The sequence below is a fragment of the Dermacentor albipictus genome, chromosome 9 (assembly GCF_038994185.2).
Source record: "Dermacentor albipictus isolate Rhodes 1998 colony chromosome 9, USDA_Dalb.pri_finalv2, whole genome shotgun sequence".
Taxonomy (NCBI): Eukaryota; Metazoa; Arthropoda; class Arachnida; order Ixodida; family Ixodidae; genus Dermacentor; species Dermacentor albipictus.
In genome coordinates this window covers 80,403,337-80,419,653 of record NC_091829.1, presented here as the reverse complement: position 1 = coordinate 80,419,653, position 16,317 = coordinate 80,403,337, and the positions used below count along the sequence as shown (strand labels likewise).

Genomic DNA, 16,317 nt, shown 5'->3' with positions numbered 1-16,317 from the left:
TCTGATCAAGAAACGCCAATGTATGAAAGCTTCTAACCCTACAGCTAGAATAGAACTGGCAGAACTTTCTAAGTTAATCAACAAGCGTAAGACAGCGGACATCAGGAACTGTAATATGGATAGAATTGAACAGGCTCTCAGGAACGGAGGAAGCCTAAAAACAGTGAAGAAGAAACTAGGAATAGGCAAGAATCAGATGTGTGCGTTGAGACACAAAGCCGGCAATATCGTTACTAATATAGATGAGATAGTTCAAGTGGCTGAGGAGTTCTACAGAGATTTATATAGCACCAGTGGCACCCGCGACGATCGTGGAAGCGAAAATAGCCTTGAGGAATTCGAAATCCCGCAGGTAACGCCAGAAGAAGTAAAGAAAGCCTTAGGAGCTATGCAAAGGGGGAAGGCAGCTGGGGAGGATCAGGTAACAGCAGATTTGTTGAAGGATGGTGGTCAGATTGTTCTAGAGAAATTGGCCACCCTGTATACGCAATGCCTCATAACCTCGAGCGCATTGGAATCTTGGAAGAACGCTAAAATAATCCTAATCCATAAGAAACGGGACGCCAAAGACTTGAAAAATTATGGACCGATCAGCTTACTGTCCGTCGCCTACAAAGTATTTACTAAGGTAATCGCAAATAGAATCAGGAACACCTTAGACTTCTGTCAACCAAAGGACCAGGCAGGATTCCGTAAAGGCTACTCAACAATAGACCATATTCACACTATCAATCAGGTGATAGAAAAATGTGCAGAATATAACCAACCCTTATATATAGCTTTCATTGATTACGAGAAAGCGTTTGATACAGTCGAAACCTCAGCAGTCATGGATGCATTACGGAATCAGGGTGTAGATGAGCCATATGTAAAAATACTGGAAGCTATCTATAGCGGCTCGACAGCCACCGTAGTCCTCCACAAAGAAAGCAACAAAATCGCAATAAAGAAAGGCGTCAGACAGGGAGATACGATCTCTCTAATGCTATTCACCGCATGTTTACAGGAGGTATTCAGAGACCTGGAGTGGGAAGAATTGGGGATAAAAGTTGATGGAGAATACCTTAGCAACTTGCGATTCGCTGATGATATTGCCTTGCTTAGTAATTCAGGAGACCAATTGCAATGCATGCTCACTGACCTGGAGAGGCAAAGCAGAAGGGTGGGTCTGAAAATTAATCTGCAGAAAACTAAAGTAATGTTTAACAGTCTCGGAAAAGAACAGCAGTTTACGATAGGTAGCGAGGCAGTGGAAGTGGTAAGGGAATACATCTACTTAGGGCAGGTAGTGACCACGGATCCGGATCATGAGACTGAAATAACCAGAAGAATAAGAATGGGCTGGGGTGCGTTTGGCAGGCATTCTCAAATCATGAACAGCAGGTTGCCACTATCCCTGAAAAGCAAAGTGTATAACAGCTGTGTGTTACCAGTACTTACATACGGGGCAGAAACTTGGAGGCTTACGAAAAGGGTTCTGCTGAAATTGAGGACGACGGAACGAGCTATGGAAAGAAGAATGATCGGTGTAACGTTAAGGGATAAGAAAAGAGCAGATTGGGTGAGGCAACAAACGCGGGTAAATGACATCTTAGTTGAAATAAAGAAAAAGAAATGGACATGGGCTGGACATGTAATGAGGAGGGGAGATAACCGATGGTCATTAAGGGTTACGGACTGGATTCCAAGGGAAGGGAAGCATAGCAGGGGGTGGCAGAAAGTTAGGTGGGCGGATGACATTAAGACGTTTGCAGGGACAACATGGCCACAATTAGTACATGACCGGGGTAGTTGGAGAAGTATGGGAGAGGCCTTTGCCCTGCAGTGGGCGTAACCTGGCTGATGATGATGATGATGAAATGCAAAAACTCCTGTGTCCCGTTTATCGGGGTCGAGCTAAAGACCCCCCAAGTGATCGAAATAACTATGGAGACCCCACTACGGTGTGCCTCATAACCAGGTAATGGTTACGGCACACAAAAGCCAGTGATTTTTTTATTAACAGTTGTATCACTACCAATAAACAGCCAGTACCAAAAAAATTTTTATTTATTTATTTATTTATTTATTTATTTATTTATTTACTTATTTATTTATTTATTTATTTATTCTTTCATTTATTCATTTATTTATGTCTTTATTTATTTATTTATTTATTTCAACGTACTGCCAAACCATTCATAGGGTTATTACAGGAGTGGAGTACAGAAAGAAGAAAGGTTTATATATAAGCAATTAGAATAATAGTAATTGTTAGGGGCACATGTGCTAAATAAAGAACTACAAAATAAGAAGAAAGAAATGTACGTACAACAGTAAGTCTGACTACGAATATTCATGAGCATGGCAATAGAAAAAGGAAAGAAATCATATGGAGAATACAAACAAGTACTATGAGATCAGGCTGATGAGTACGTATTCATTGAGTTATGCAACAAACAGTTCGAGGAAATCATCAAATATTTGCTGTTCGACTATAAGTCGGCCGGTCAAGAGTTTTCCATTCCCGAATGCATCTAGGGCGAAAAGAATAATTGAATGCATTGGTGTTGCACGAATATTCCTGGGCTGCGAGATCATGTGTTTGACGTAGGCGCCTTGTCTGATGAGTTTCGACGTATCTCGTGTGGTCTGTCTTAAAAATACTTGCGCAGTAGCATATATCAGAACTTCAGGCGGTGAACTTTAGCTCGACTTTGGAGTGAGGGCAAGCCTGCATGGTGTGCCGATTCTGTCGGAGAATCAAGGAGTCGATTGCCGTTAAAAATAAATCTAAGCGCATTGTGCTGGACATTTTCAAGAATGCTTATACCACTATATACTTGTCAAAGGGAACCGGATTATATTGGCATATTCTAGAATCGGTCGGAGAAGTGTGGTGTGTGCTAAAGCTTAGTGTCATGGTGAGCGGGCCGCAACGTTCGCTCAAGGAGAAAAAAATTCGTGGATTTCGCGGTTATATCTTCCGTGTGAACTGTCCAACTTAAATCAGAAGCTATTATTGCACTAAGAAATTTGTACAGGTATTTGTACAGGCTTACATTTCGGAGCGTGACGTTAATACAATTATAAGGAAATATAAGCTTGTTTTCTTTTTTGTTATTGACAACGCAACTGTTTTGTCTGAATTAATCCCCATTTGCCTGTGAGAGCAGCAATTAAATTCTTCAAAAAATTACTTTTGAACTTTTTAAGTGAGGCTGGTTTACACGATCGCCTCTAGAAGCTGTGAGATGTGCAGTCAGTGCTAAATGTTTTTGCGCAATAACTTTTTGTGACAAGATTACTTTTTGTATGGACAAGATTACTCTTACGTGTATTGCGTCTACAGTGGGCATCCGCATATTGGCTAACGTGTATATAGTATCTAATTGTACCATAACATAATCACCCGCCACCTACCTTTCCCTGTATTTCCCACTTCCCCTTTCCCCAGTGAGGAGTAGCAGGCTAGAGACAGGCTCTCCAGGCCGACCTCTCCTCCTTTCTCTTCATTAAAATATACTCTTCCTCCTCTACTGCTTCATTCAGGGCAAGGTCCTGCTCTATTTGGTCACTGTACCTTTTAACCTCTTTATAGAGTACGCAGTCGTTCTGTTTGAAAAGAGAGCGTTTGATAGAAAAATGACTTCGCCTTCCGCTTGCGAGCTCAACGCACCGCGTACGACAGCAAAACTTGGCTGACATTGTTCACAGCATCGCATGGTACCCGCGGAGTATGTTATTTCACTAAAACAGCGGGGTGACTCCAGGCCCCTTTGAGTCCGGTTGAGCTGGCTTATTGGTACGAAAGCCGGTATTAGGAATCATGCAAGCGCTTGTGGGTCGAGCCCGGCGAACGTCGAGATACGGTGCAGTAGTCGAGGCGAGTTCATTAAAGTTAACTGTGATGGATGGGACGGCTTGAATGAGTCGAGTTGACGCAGGCCAACCCGACCGCCTTCACATGCCTATTGCAAGAGGCATACAAACGCGGTCGGTACGGGCTGCGTCAACTCGACTTTTGAAGCGACGCGCTCTCGTTTAAGTGACGCAATTACCGAAGTATACATAACTAAAATTTCGAAATGAGGCGTGCCGAGAGGCCCGTTATTTTTTTACCGAAAGAGCCTCCTAGCGTTGCGCAGGGTTGACCAGGAGTTTCAGAAAGTTTTCAGCTGCCGATGTAGAGCACACGCAAGCTATTCTCAAGATATGTTGGGCGACTGTAAAGCTATATTGAAAGGTCAGAAGCGTATAAGTGCCGTACGATTTCACTGAAAAAAAAAGTACAATTGCCACTGTAAACGGAAAACTCGTGCTTTAGTTCAGAACTTCCAAGATGTTTCATCGCATGTGCAAGTGAGCATGCAACGAGCACAAAATAAGCTTGTCGCATACACTCTATCCCGATGCTCTACTCAGTCATCTTCTTGAGAAGAAAAGAAAACAAATGTATTTTAACATGTCGCGTTATTACATAAATAATTCCTGAATAGAAGTCACATCGACTTTAGGACTGCTGTTAATTGCCATACGACAACAATGAAAGGTCGCGACGCTCCACTGCTGAAAATGTTTGTCAATTATTCTAATAACTTCATGGAAGAGGCTCCACCAACAATGAATACGGTGATTTATAGACGGTAGGCAGCGCAAAGTTCATCGAATCGCAAGTTGACTTTCGCATATAAATGTTGAAGCCCTGAAAATGTAATATATAAAAAAAAAATTGGAGCACGCTTAAGCTTCGCCTTCAAGAGTGGAACGCGACAGCGTTCCCGTCGTCCCGCCAAGGGGTGTAAGACAATGGGCTACGGCGCAGCGACTACGCGGCCCGCATCGGACGCGGTGAGCGTTGAGCAACGCAGCGTTCGGCGCGGCAACGAAATGTGCGCCTGAGCAAGCGACGCACGCCTGAGCCTCAGAAACAGCTCGTTTCTAAGGCAACACCGCGTTCACTAGAGGCGCTTTTGTACCGCTTTGAAGCATCGAACTCGTTGCTGAGTACAATAAAGAAAAAAAAAACTCGTGGCTGAGTGGTAGCGTCTCTGTCTCACACTCCGGAGACCCTGGTTCCATTCCCACCCAGCGCATCTTGCAAGTTGTTTTTATTCATGAAGTGCCTGCTGGGATTTATCGCTCACGGCCAACGCCGCTGACGCCGACACAGACGCCGACGACACCGGCTTTTCTGCGACACGAGCTCCTTAATGCTGTCGCGTTAAAAGAACAGAGAGAAATTAAATGGTCTGGCTATGAGGAATCTGTAGCGGAGAAGATACGGTAGCCGAATAACGTTCCACTTTATCAAAAAAAGAAAAAAGTGAAAAATAAAGTAAAATGTTATTGATTGATATATCCTTCCAACGGACAAAACTTAGTGTGCAATTTCTGCGGGCCAAATTCGTATTAAAGTTTTCTAACGACTCTCGTTTTTTTTTTATGACGCTTTGTTCAGTTTTTATCGACCGGCACGAACGATGGCACAAATGCTTTGAGATATCAGAAAGATGCAACGTTCGATTGCTTTTGTAAGCAGCCCATAGAGCAAAAGATTCAGGCTTGCCCTGGTTCCGCCCCTTTTACTGCGTGTGGAAAGGCGCTGATCTTCGAGAGCAATCTCTTGAAGGTAGTGAAGGGAAGCAATTCCCGCATTCGCAAATGTAAGCGTCCGAGTTGTTCACTCGATGGTGGAACCAGGAATCACGAGTGCAAACGGCGAAAAAGAAAGACACATTGAACAATAGGCACATCAGAGGATATGAGACCTCACGGCCTTCTTCTTCCACTGCGAATCAAAAGAGGCAATGATCTCGTCACGCAGATAGCTACAATATCTGCTTTCCTGCTGCGCAGTGCTTTTTTCGGCGGTTTGACAAGCGACGTTCTTCATATGCCGCATGCGCTGGCCCATGTACGAGCACCATGGCACATAATGCTAAAAATGTTTCCTGGATTTTTTGTGTATCCGTTTAGCGTATTTGGGCTTTGTGTCCTTTTCTTTATTAATTTGCTAATTTTTCTCCTAATTTGTTTGACACATGACTAAGATTTAGTATTTGATATTATTATTATTTATTTATTTATTTAATTATTCACTTAGTTATTTATTTATTTGTTTTGTTACACATACTGCAGACTCGTTTAAGTCGAAGCACGGGCGCACATACAGAAGATATATACACGTGTGACGCACGAGAAAACTTAGAGAACAGAGGATAAAAGATAACAATATACAGCCAACATTTTAGTCATCCCGCTTGAACATTTTCATAAGTGTAACGACATTTGCACTGTCAACGACGTTTTTCGGTAATGTATTCCATTGTTGAATGGTTCTAAGAAAAAACAAAGGAATGCTTGCATGTATGGTTTGGTGCACGTAAATCCTCGATCATTTTTCCGTGGTTCTGGCGAATGTTCGCGCGAGAAACTAAACACCGATATCGCGATGCATTGATTTTGAGTTTATCATAATAGATTAGGTTTTGCTCGCGGATTGGAGGCATTCAAGATTAATAAAACTTACTTCGCAGCTCCCGCACGCTGTCTGTTCGCGTGTAGCGACTGCATATAAGCCTAGCTGCAACACGTTGCACTGGTTCTGGTTTGACAATATTTTGTTTTGTGTGTGGATCCCACAGTGGGTGAAGCATATTCGAGACCAGGTCTGACTAATGTGGCATAAGCTGCGAGCTTCACCTGTTCTGGTGCTCCTGAGCGTTTACGGCGAAGGCTACATAACGTACGAAGAGCGCTAGCAAAAAATATTTTCGTATGGCACTTCAAGCTCATACGTTGTGTTAGCGTTACACCGAGATCTTTAGAGGCAGGAGCATTATTGAGTACAGTAAAGCCAATGGAATGTGGAAAGTGTAAGACTGACTGATGGTTGGTTATCTTCATCACGTCGTACTTATTAGTGTTTAAAGTCATTCCCCGCTCTTCAAACCAGTTGAAAACACAATTGATGTAATTTCTGAGTACAGAGTGATATCACTCTCATGTTATGACTGTATGCAATGTACAATCATCCACAAAAAAGGTTCAGTTTCCCGTCAGGATCAACGACAGTTGCTATAACATTGACGTAAGTCAAGTACAAAAACCGGCCGCAAGACTGGCCCCTGGGGTACACCTCATGTGACATGAAGCGTCTCGGAAAAACGATTGGTAGATGACGTGACTATTGGTTCTGGTGTGGTTTATACTGTGTTTTTTTATGTCCGCTGCCGAGATTATCAACATTTTTATACGAAAAAGAGAAGCCGGTGCCAATTAATGGCGTCAATATTTTGTAAGAATTGCGTATTTAAAAATGATATCACTTTCGCGACATAGACCTGCACCTTATCAATCATTTCAGAACATTACTTGGGACCGCTCATTGTTATTTGATATGGTACCGAAGTAAAAAAAGAACACAGAGGCACCTCTAGAAAGTAATATACCTTAGTAGGCAACCACTCATAAGTAGGTGTATTAGGTGAGCGAGAAACTTGCAGGAATCACCCAACATTTTGTTGGAAGAATCTTCAAATTTTTACGTGAAATAATTGTGACTGACACCGTGCCCTACCTAACCAAACATCTCCAAGCGAACCTATTTTCGTGAATACCTTACTCCAAAAAATATTCGAAAAATATAACAAAAAAAACAGACTTATGCAAACTTGTAGAACCACGGCGGAATTTTGTATGAAGCTATTACTTTTTGTTTTTTGCTGTTGCCTTAAATAATGACTGGTACCTGATCCAACGACACCCTTGAAAAATCGCCCGCATATGAGTGGTGATGCGAAATGCCTTTCATGCTAATTGAAACATGGTATGGGTGACATTTCGTTCCATTTGGGAGATCCGGAAAAAAGTATAGAGAAAAGTGTCTCGAAAATATTGGCAAAGAAGGACCTTCCTAGGAGTATAACATTTTTATAACGCCGTAATTATTCCATGTGTACACGTTAAAAGTTGCTCGCATATCACATGTCATACGCTGCACCATTCTACTAAACATGACGTTGCGGACAAACCCTGAAGATTTTTGGTAAACGGCTGCTGTATTGCATAACACTTTAAGATCAGAAGAAATATACGTTACTAACCTCCAACGCTCACATCTGAGGCATTGTCATGCACGCATTGTTTTATATTCTGGGCAGTTGCAATTTTTCACTAAATACTTGCTGTTATTATAGGTCGTTACTATCGCGCGAGACACGCTTCTTATTGGCAAAATTTCGTGAACATTGTCAATTCGACGGACATACCTTTTTGAAAAATTTTTTTTGCTATTGGTTCGGTGAAGGCGCACATCCGTGACAAACTTACGTCTCATATCTTCCTAAGAAGTGCGGTATAACAACTTTGTTCATGCATTAGGCATGCACTCGTCATCGTGAGATTACAGTAAAGCCTAACTTTACTTAAAGCTACTTCTGCATCTCTCTTCCATCTCCGCGTCCTTGTAGTTACTCTCTTGATACTAGTTTACGAAGAGCTCAAATTTAGGAGCAATATCTATGCCTAAACCATAAATATCGTTCCTGGATGCTTGCAGAGCATTCACTATTTCACTAAAACTATTGTTTCTACAGGCACTTAAAGAGAAACGCTAATCACATTTTACACTCTTCTCGGGGTACAGGTACGGTTGGAATTTGGCTTCGCTTTTATACTGGGGTGCAGAGGAAAAGTGGCCGTGATCTCACGTCCTCGGTAAACTGCGCGGTCCACGCCGGTGTCCAGGATCGATATAACGGCGTGTTCAGTGTGGGTCCCCCTGGGCTCCGAGTGAGCGTGTCCAGATGAATTGCTCGCCGGAAGATTGGATCCCCGAACGTGACACGCCCAGAAGAGTTTAGGCCATCGGTTCGCTGTCTACTTTCTTCTTCAACGGCACGATTGCAGTTTCCCGTCAGCCTCTTCCCAAACCTCCCTTCGCACGTGCACAGGCCCACCAAGACACACGTACAAACAAGCAACAATCGAACTTGTGCTCTCTCGGTTCATAAAGCCGCAGATCACAGTCCACGGGTAGCTAGCCTCACTTCTCGCTATCCCTATAAGGCTTTCCTGGTTCTCTATCGAGAAATGCTTGCGTGCCGATGTCTGCGAGGGAAAAAAACTAGCATGGGCGTAGAAGGCCAATTCTGTCATTGTAGGGTGAGAAACAGCGCGGCTGCTTAATAATGGGAAGGAGCGGGTGCAATGTTATGTGCAATAAATCTTGCACTGTCTCGTGTGGTATTATTCTGAGATAATAATTGCAGGTGCGCGCGACAATCTGTTTTCGTGATTGAAAACATCAGTCACTGGAAGTTCTATTTTGAGTCGTCTTCGTTTGTGTAGGTGGCGCTACCTGGTGTCTCCAGCCACCAGGGAGCGACCAAGACTAAACTCTTTCCTCCGCCTGTTTCGAACCCCGGTTTCCGATTACTACCACTGGTACGCTTCATAATCGGTCTCATCGGAGCTCGTTTATGAATAAGCACCATAGGGTGTCTTCATGAAGTCGTTTTAATACTTATTGTTTTTTATTAATATGGCGTCGACGGAGGTACTGAAAGATAGACTATTCAACTTTCTATAGATGAGCCGAACATTGAAATCCTCACGCTGCACTACTACCATTTTTTAAAATTCATTTTGCTAATAAAACTCTGGCAAAATACCCCAAGACTGCATACCTATGGATGCCGACGGACACCAAATAGGATAGAGGAGTGTTCCCAAGGGCTATCGCTGTAAAACAGAGTGATGCGCCGTTTTGAAATTCAAGTTTCCGTAGGCGTAATAAGCCGAAGCGGTCAGCATACATGCTCATTAGGTCATAGCACTGAGTTTCGTGCTTCCATTTGAAGAATGTTGGCAAAGACGTTTCAGTGACCTTAATCGAACGTCGTTTTGTCTAAGCGATTGGCATGTATTGAAAAAAAAATTAAAGGTACCCTTCAGCACTCTTTATCAAAGCAAGAGTGTGTATGTTACAATAAAATATACTATTTGAGAATAACTTTGCAGCACACAGCAGTTCAGTGCGCTAAGCAGAAGCGGAGTTATCGAGTTACAGATGGTCTTCGGTCCCCGTTGTGATGCTTCCACTGCTTCTCCGATGCCTTGCATTTCGAAGGCTAAAGGGCCGTTTATAGTCCGACGTAACGCGCGCGCGCGCGCGCGCTCGCGCACGCTACGTTACGTTGGCGAAAACAACTCCTTCTATAGTCCGACGCACTGCAGCGCCGACGTCACCGGCGGCTGCCAGCGCGCCCCGACGTGCCCGGCGCAGATTTGGCTCCTGCTCCATTCGCACGCCGGCGCCGCCGACTGCGTCGACCCACAATGCATTGCGCGCGAAGAAAAAGGCGCCAACACAACTCCGCAGACGGCTTTTGCGGACGGCGCGCGACTTGGCGAACCTTCTGCGCATGCTCCGAAGATAGCAGCCTACGGCGCACGCGTTCAAGTATAGAGGGGATGGCATCTCGGCTGGCGTAGCGCAACCGACGTAGCGTGACTGACCGCGAACGACGCTCGCCTGCCCGCCGATAACGTCGGACTATAAACGGGCCTTTTAGGCGGAACGGGGCGGTATCCACAACCCTCTGCCTACTGAAAATTATCGTGGCGCGCAGTTCCAACTTTCGTTCGACTGTGGACGTGGAGGCCACTAATTCCAATTTAGGCACCTACGACGCACCAAACTCGGGGGCTATCTCTCAGCTCACGGTTGAGTTCACGGTGTCTCAGCCCTCTCCTGTGCTACAGTGCACTGAATAGCTACGCGCGGCTCTGTCTTCTCGCCTCGAGTGGAACGAGCAGAAAATTTTCCCCTCGCAGTTATCTAAGGCAATCACAAAATTTTTGAGGGTTGCACGAAACTTCGTCTTTATGCTTGCTCTTACAGCTACTGTCGGCAGCACGCACACCGATTCAGTGAGGGATGCTGCTCCCAGGGATCGCGTGACAGGATTCTTAACGCAACGAGGTTAGACCGTGATGGCGGAATATCTCGAAGGTGTGCAGCAGGTAAGTTGACCTGTAAGCGACTTCACTCACAGAGATCAATGAGAGCACGATGTTGACCTCTGCCAGCCGCAGCGAGCTCAGTAAGCGGGCTCGTCGCAGCGGCCCACGGTGGCCGCGGCACCTACAATGCGTAGGAGACGCAGCGACATGCAACTGTAGTGTTTAAAACAAAGCGTGAAAGGAGCGAACGAATACAAAAAATTGCCGCGCGACTGGCTGCTCTAGGCGCTTTGCGTGTATTCGCGGGCTTCTTTCACGCTCGGAAAAAAGCGCTTTTACCTTTTGAGCAATAGAAACCTATAACGGGAGTTTTTCATGTTGATCTATGCTTTCCGCTTTTACACTTTTCATCTCATTATAATATTTGCGAAGCTGATTAATTAATTGAGACATTATGCAACTAGCTGCGATGCAAAAACAAAAAAAAAGAAATCTGAGAATCTCCAAGCGACGGCAACCAACCTTGGTTCTGTCATGCTATGCAGCATTTTCATATTTTTAAATCTTGTTGGAGGATAGTCGGGGCATCCTGTATATGCTACGACATAATGGCATTTGAAAGATGACATCACCAGCTCATGTGGAAAGCTTAATTTCGCCATTAGGTGGTGCTGATGAGAACAATTTTTCTTCAACTTTTTTAACGAATTCGTTACTAAACTGTAAATGGCGCAGAAAACAAGGTTTGAGAGCACCTGTTTTGCCGAGCCCAAGGCTACTAACGAGTTAATAACGAATGGCAGGATTAGTTGTCCGGGATAAACTCGCTCTTAGCAGTAACAATCATAAAACTGGATGAAACACACATCGCGCAGAGCGCGACTTTGCGGTGTTCCGTATTATTTTGAAGCAGTCAATGTGCATCGCAGCACGCTTTCCGAAGACAATGTAAAACAACTGCCGCAATACTAGCCCGACATAAAGTGATCAGTTGACGAGCGCGCTTGCTCAGGCATTCGGACTACACCGCGAATCCTATTTTCCTTCAAATTTTCGGCTGCGTGTCTTTCTGCGAGAGTGTATTTGATTTTGTTTTAATAACTCTGGACTATAACTACACCTTGGTTTCCCACGCAGCGAAATCAAGTGACCTAGCCTTCCATACAACAAAAGGGCGGTTAGGTTTCGTTAACGTTTTAGTAACTAGTGCTTATTTGTGTGTTCGGTATTTTTAATTTTCCCTTCTCTTCTGCACCATTTACAACTGTGAATCGAACTTAGCGAAGTCTTCGATGTTATCACAGCGCTGGTCTTGCTTAACGTCAAGATAATCAGAATTACCTATTTCAAAATATTAAGGCGGCAATCAGTAACTGCCAATAGGCAGTCGACTATGGCAAGTGGCAATGCGATTTAGCGGTCTTCCTGCTCACCTCGAGAAGCGAACCGACAAAGAACATGTGCATCAAGGCAATCATCTGAGTTGCCTAATGCGCACAGGTACAAAAGGAGTGACATCTTTACACAAGCACAGGTTAAGGAGAGTGCACGTATAAGGATTACGCATACCTGGAAGCAAATAGAAAAAAGAAATATAGAATACAAGGTTCAACAATGTATTAAGGAATGTTTCGAGTAAGAAAATCAATGTGTCGTTGGCTGCTGGCAAGGAAATCGGATTAGAGGCCAAGAAAATTGCGGAACAGTGTCTTAAGATTGACGACGAGCGACACATGCGGATAGCGGGGTGGACGAGTATAGTGAGATGGGCTCAGGTCTTTCGAAAGAATCATTGCTTGCTGTCTTTTTAATAGTTTTCTTCTTCTAATCTACGTTGAACAAGAGAATTTCTTGAACTTTCATTTCCTCCCTGCGAATTCGCTGTTAACGTCCCTCAGGTCGATTTCGCAGCCTGTTTGACTTCAGTTCCTCTGGCATCATCCTCACCGAGCAGATCCTCCACCGGGCCGGGTTCCCCTAAAAGTTTACGTATAAAAATAAATTTCTGACTGGGAATACCTTCGCTCTGCAATAGGCTTCGGAAAGGGTCTCAGTTGATTCCCGCCCGTTGCCTCAGGCTACATCACACTCCCATCCCGTGATTAGGGCCTCGGAGAAGAAGAAAAAGCAAAAGTGAGACTCTACTGAATTTGCTTGTGCAAACTAGCCTGTTTTTAATGCTTCCTGGGATTACGTCGACCAAATTGCCGAACAGCCTCTGGGGCTTCGAAGATGGGTGGAAGGACGAAACGGTAATCACAGCTTTAGGTACCGTGATGTCATTACCGAGGCAACCCTCAATGTCGTTGGAAGGAACTGGAGCTTTTGCTGGTTTTAGCATAACCTTAACAAAATCGCACTATTTTCAGGGTAGTTTTATGCTGTGGGCTTGCCTCGGAGGAACCGGTTGCCTCCTAAATGCGACGTCCAATATATTATGTCTCCTTTAGGCAGCTTTTGTTGAAGAATGTAGCCTAAATTTTAAGCGTATTCATGTATCAAAACAGCTGTTTTAGCGTTCATTGTATGATTAGTTTAGGTTGCTGGCAAATTCAGCGGGAAAAATGTGAAGTAGAAAAGCAGTGTACTTCGACGTCACATTTCTGAGCACCTAATTCTTGCAGGGGATGCAAGTCAGTGGTGTTATTACGTATTTATTTTCGATTGTTGAATATGTCAAGTAAATTTATAAATAAAAAAATATTTTTTTCGTTTAAACTTACTATTAGAAATTGTGTGTGAGTCGCTGGTAAAGATTAGGTACAAGCTAGTTTTATTTCTTGAAGCACATGTTTATTTTTTTTTTTTTTTCATTTCAAGATTAGCGTGATCCAACAAAACTGTTAGCTTAAACTTTGCGTGCGTGGAGCCAAAGCTGTCTACAAGAACAGTAGTGAAGAATAAGTGTTTCGTGGCTAAGCATGCAGGATACATTTAATTCGCTACACTGAAACAATACTATTCACTGGCAGATTAGAAACCCAATATAACCAGTGTTTGTGTTTTTAACTGGCGATTGCTAATGACAGTGCTTGTTCATGCCTAGCGATTATGGTTTTTTATCGGGCATAAGTCCATTGAGCGTAGTAGATACAGTGAACCACTGTGATGCCACAAGATACAGTTCCGGTCATCGGCCCTTTCCAGTTAGAAGCCGACCATGTTTTTTTCTTCTTTTTCCCATTACGCTCTAGTTCAGAATACCCAAACTGCACTGATAAATAGCTATTTCCTTGATGGAGCACCCTTGGTGTTCATGAATCACACCCGCAGTTTCGCTATGGAAAGGTACTTGGAAGTGCTTGCCGTCTATTGAGTAAAGACGTGATTATAAGAAAACTACACGGGGAAAGAGAAACAGTGCAGACCTATCCATAAATAACAATTCATTTGTTAGAGTTAACACAGCACGCCATACTATATATCGCCGACGATTGCTGATGTCAATGAACCAAACCAGTTGCGAGTGCTCCACAATTTCGCGGTTCGTTGGAGTGCTCCAAAATGGCGCCTGATGCGTGTATCCTAGTAAACTCTACCGTAATAGTGCTTTATCACGTGCCCAGTCCTAAATATAAGAGCACACAATCCGACCTTTGGCATCCGCTGTACATCGTGGCATCATCATTAAGAAGCACAACATGTGCGAATATTTCGACAATATCACACGTCGCGTCGCCTAAAGGATTTCACACTACGAAAGCAGCTGACAGGTACCTTTCACGTTTCTGCTAAGCTGCATTGACGCAGTAAACGGTAAATAATTCAAAGAACTCTACTTCTCAATGTCTGCTCCATATGTCGTATAGTTTACTATGACTTTCATCAAAGCTACCTGCTGTGACATCGAGTAGTGGGTTAGGGCTTCATTTCGGAAACATTAATCTTGATTCCTGTTACCGCAAGTAACTTAACTCTTGACATGTCTGGTATGACAACGAAGTAGGGCAGATTTGTTACTACTTGACGTTCTTGCATCTTTGCGAAACTGCACTGCCGTAGTCCCTCCCATTTTGGATGCCCACTAGGCATAAGAAAAGTGCATTTTGTAACGCAGCACTGCCCAAGCTTCGGCAGTCTTTTAAAGCTATTTTTAAAGCGAAGCTTTCTTTGCCTCTTTGTTCGACTATCCCACTGCTACTGGTGCTGCTGCTTTCTGGCACATTGTACCAGGAGGTGGCTAAGAGCATTTGTATACATGAAAGTAGCGTGGTAGAGAGAATAGTTGGCGTAACCAACTCGTTTGGACCTTTGCTCCACGACTAATGTGCGCAATGCCTTCGGAGATCCCTGGGCGTCATCGCATTAGCCTTTTGACCGCTGTTATTACCCGTGAGCCCCCGAAAAATCATTACAGAACTTTCAGTGTTTACGTTTGAACTAACCTGCCAGTCTAGCGGGAAGGTCGATAGATTTGTAGAGATGAGGGTGGGGTGAGAAGGCAGATAATGCGTAGAACGAACGAACGAATAGCCTTGCAACTCTTTGCTCACAGTTCCTATAAACGGAGGGGGGGGGGCGACATGAGCAGGCATGGAAACGCTACTACTATATATACGCGATGCGGTTGCCGGCAAAGCGCATATATTTAGGCTGAAGCTAAGGCAAGCCAAGCTTCTGCTAATTCTGAAAAATGGGAACCATGCAAATTTGTGAAGCACGACATCTCGCGCAGGGCATGATGAAGCAGAACTGCATTATAGCGTACTGTAGGGTCCAGGTGACACTGCGAAAGCGGCTCTACGTCACACCAACACTTCTGTACCCGCCTGGGTAGCTTTGCAGCTATGGAACGGATCGAGGTCATGAGTTTGATCCCGACCACGGCTGATGCATTTGTACTAGCGCGAAATGAAAAAAAAAACGGCTCGTGCGCTTAGATTTAGGGGCACGTTAGAGAACACCATGGCGTATAAAATTAGCCTGGAGTGCACCACTACGGCGTGCCTCGTAACCCGATTATAGTTTTGGCACACACAGCCCCATATTTCAAAGTTCAATACTTCCACCCCAATGCTATGTGCCATGTGAGACAATGACGATGCTTAACCCTGTCAGAGGTTATGAAGTATGGCGCACACCATCTCAAGCAAGCACGTCCCCCTGTGTGGTCAGTGTACCACGCCGACGAACAGCAGCGGTGCAGGCAAGGTAACGTTTAACATCAACTCGCCTCTCTCATGTTGGACTGAATGTCGAAGAAATTAAACGTTCGCCGTCAACATCACCGCTAATTATCATCAATACACGCAAACAGCACAGAAAGCTTCGATTACATCGGTTCCCACAGTGCTTGGGATCCGGAAATTTTTTTATCACGCCGTGGTTTTACCTGGGTCGCTCGGTCTGTGGCTGGTCATAATCTCG

At 44.2% G+C, this 16,317-nt stretch overlaps 1 long non-coding RNA gene across 1 annotated transcript in view; it reads left to right on the top strand.

Annotated features, from left to right (window-relative positions):
* The window catches only part of LOC135919013 (uncharacterized), a 119,478-nt gene that overhangs the window by 50,825 nt on the left and 52,336 nt on the right, over window positions 1–16,317 (top strand). The window contains exon 2 of the long non-coding RNA XR_011508281.1: window positions 10,889–11,010. This is a non-coding gene — a long non-coding RNA (uncharacterized lncRNA). The remainder of the gene's footprint in view (window positions 1–10,888; window positions 11,011–16,317) is intronic.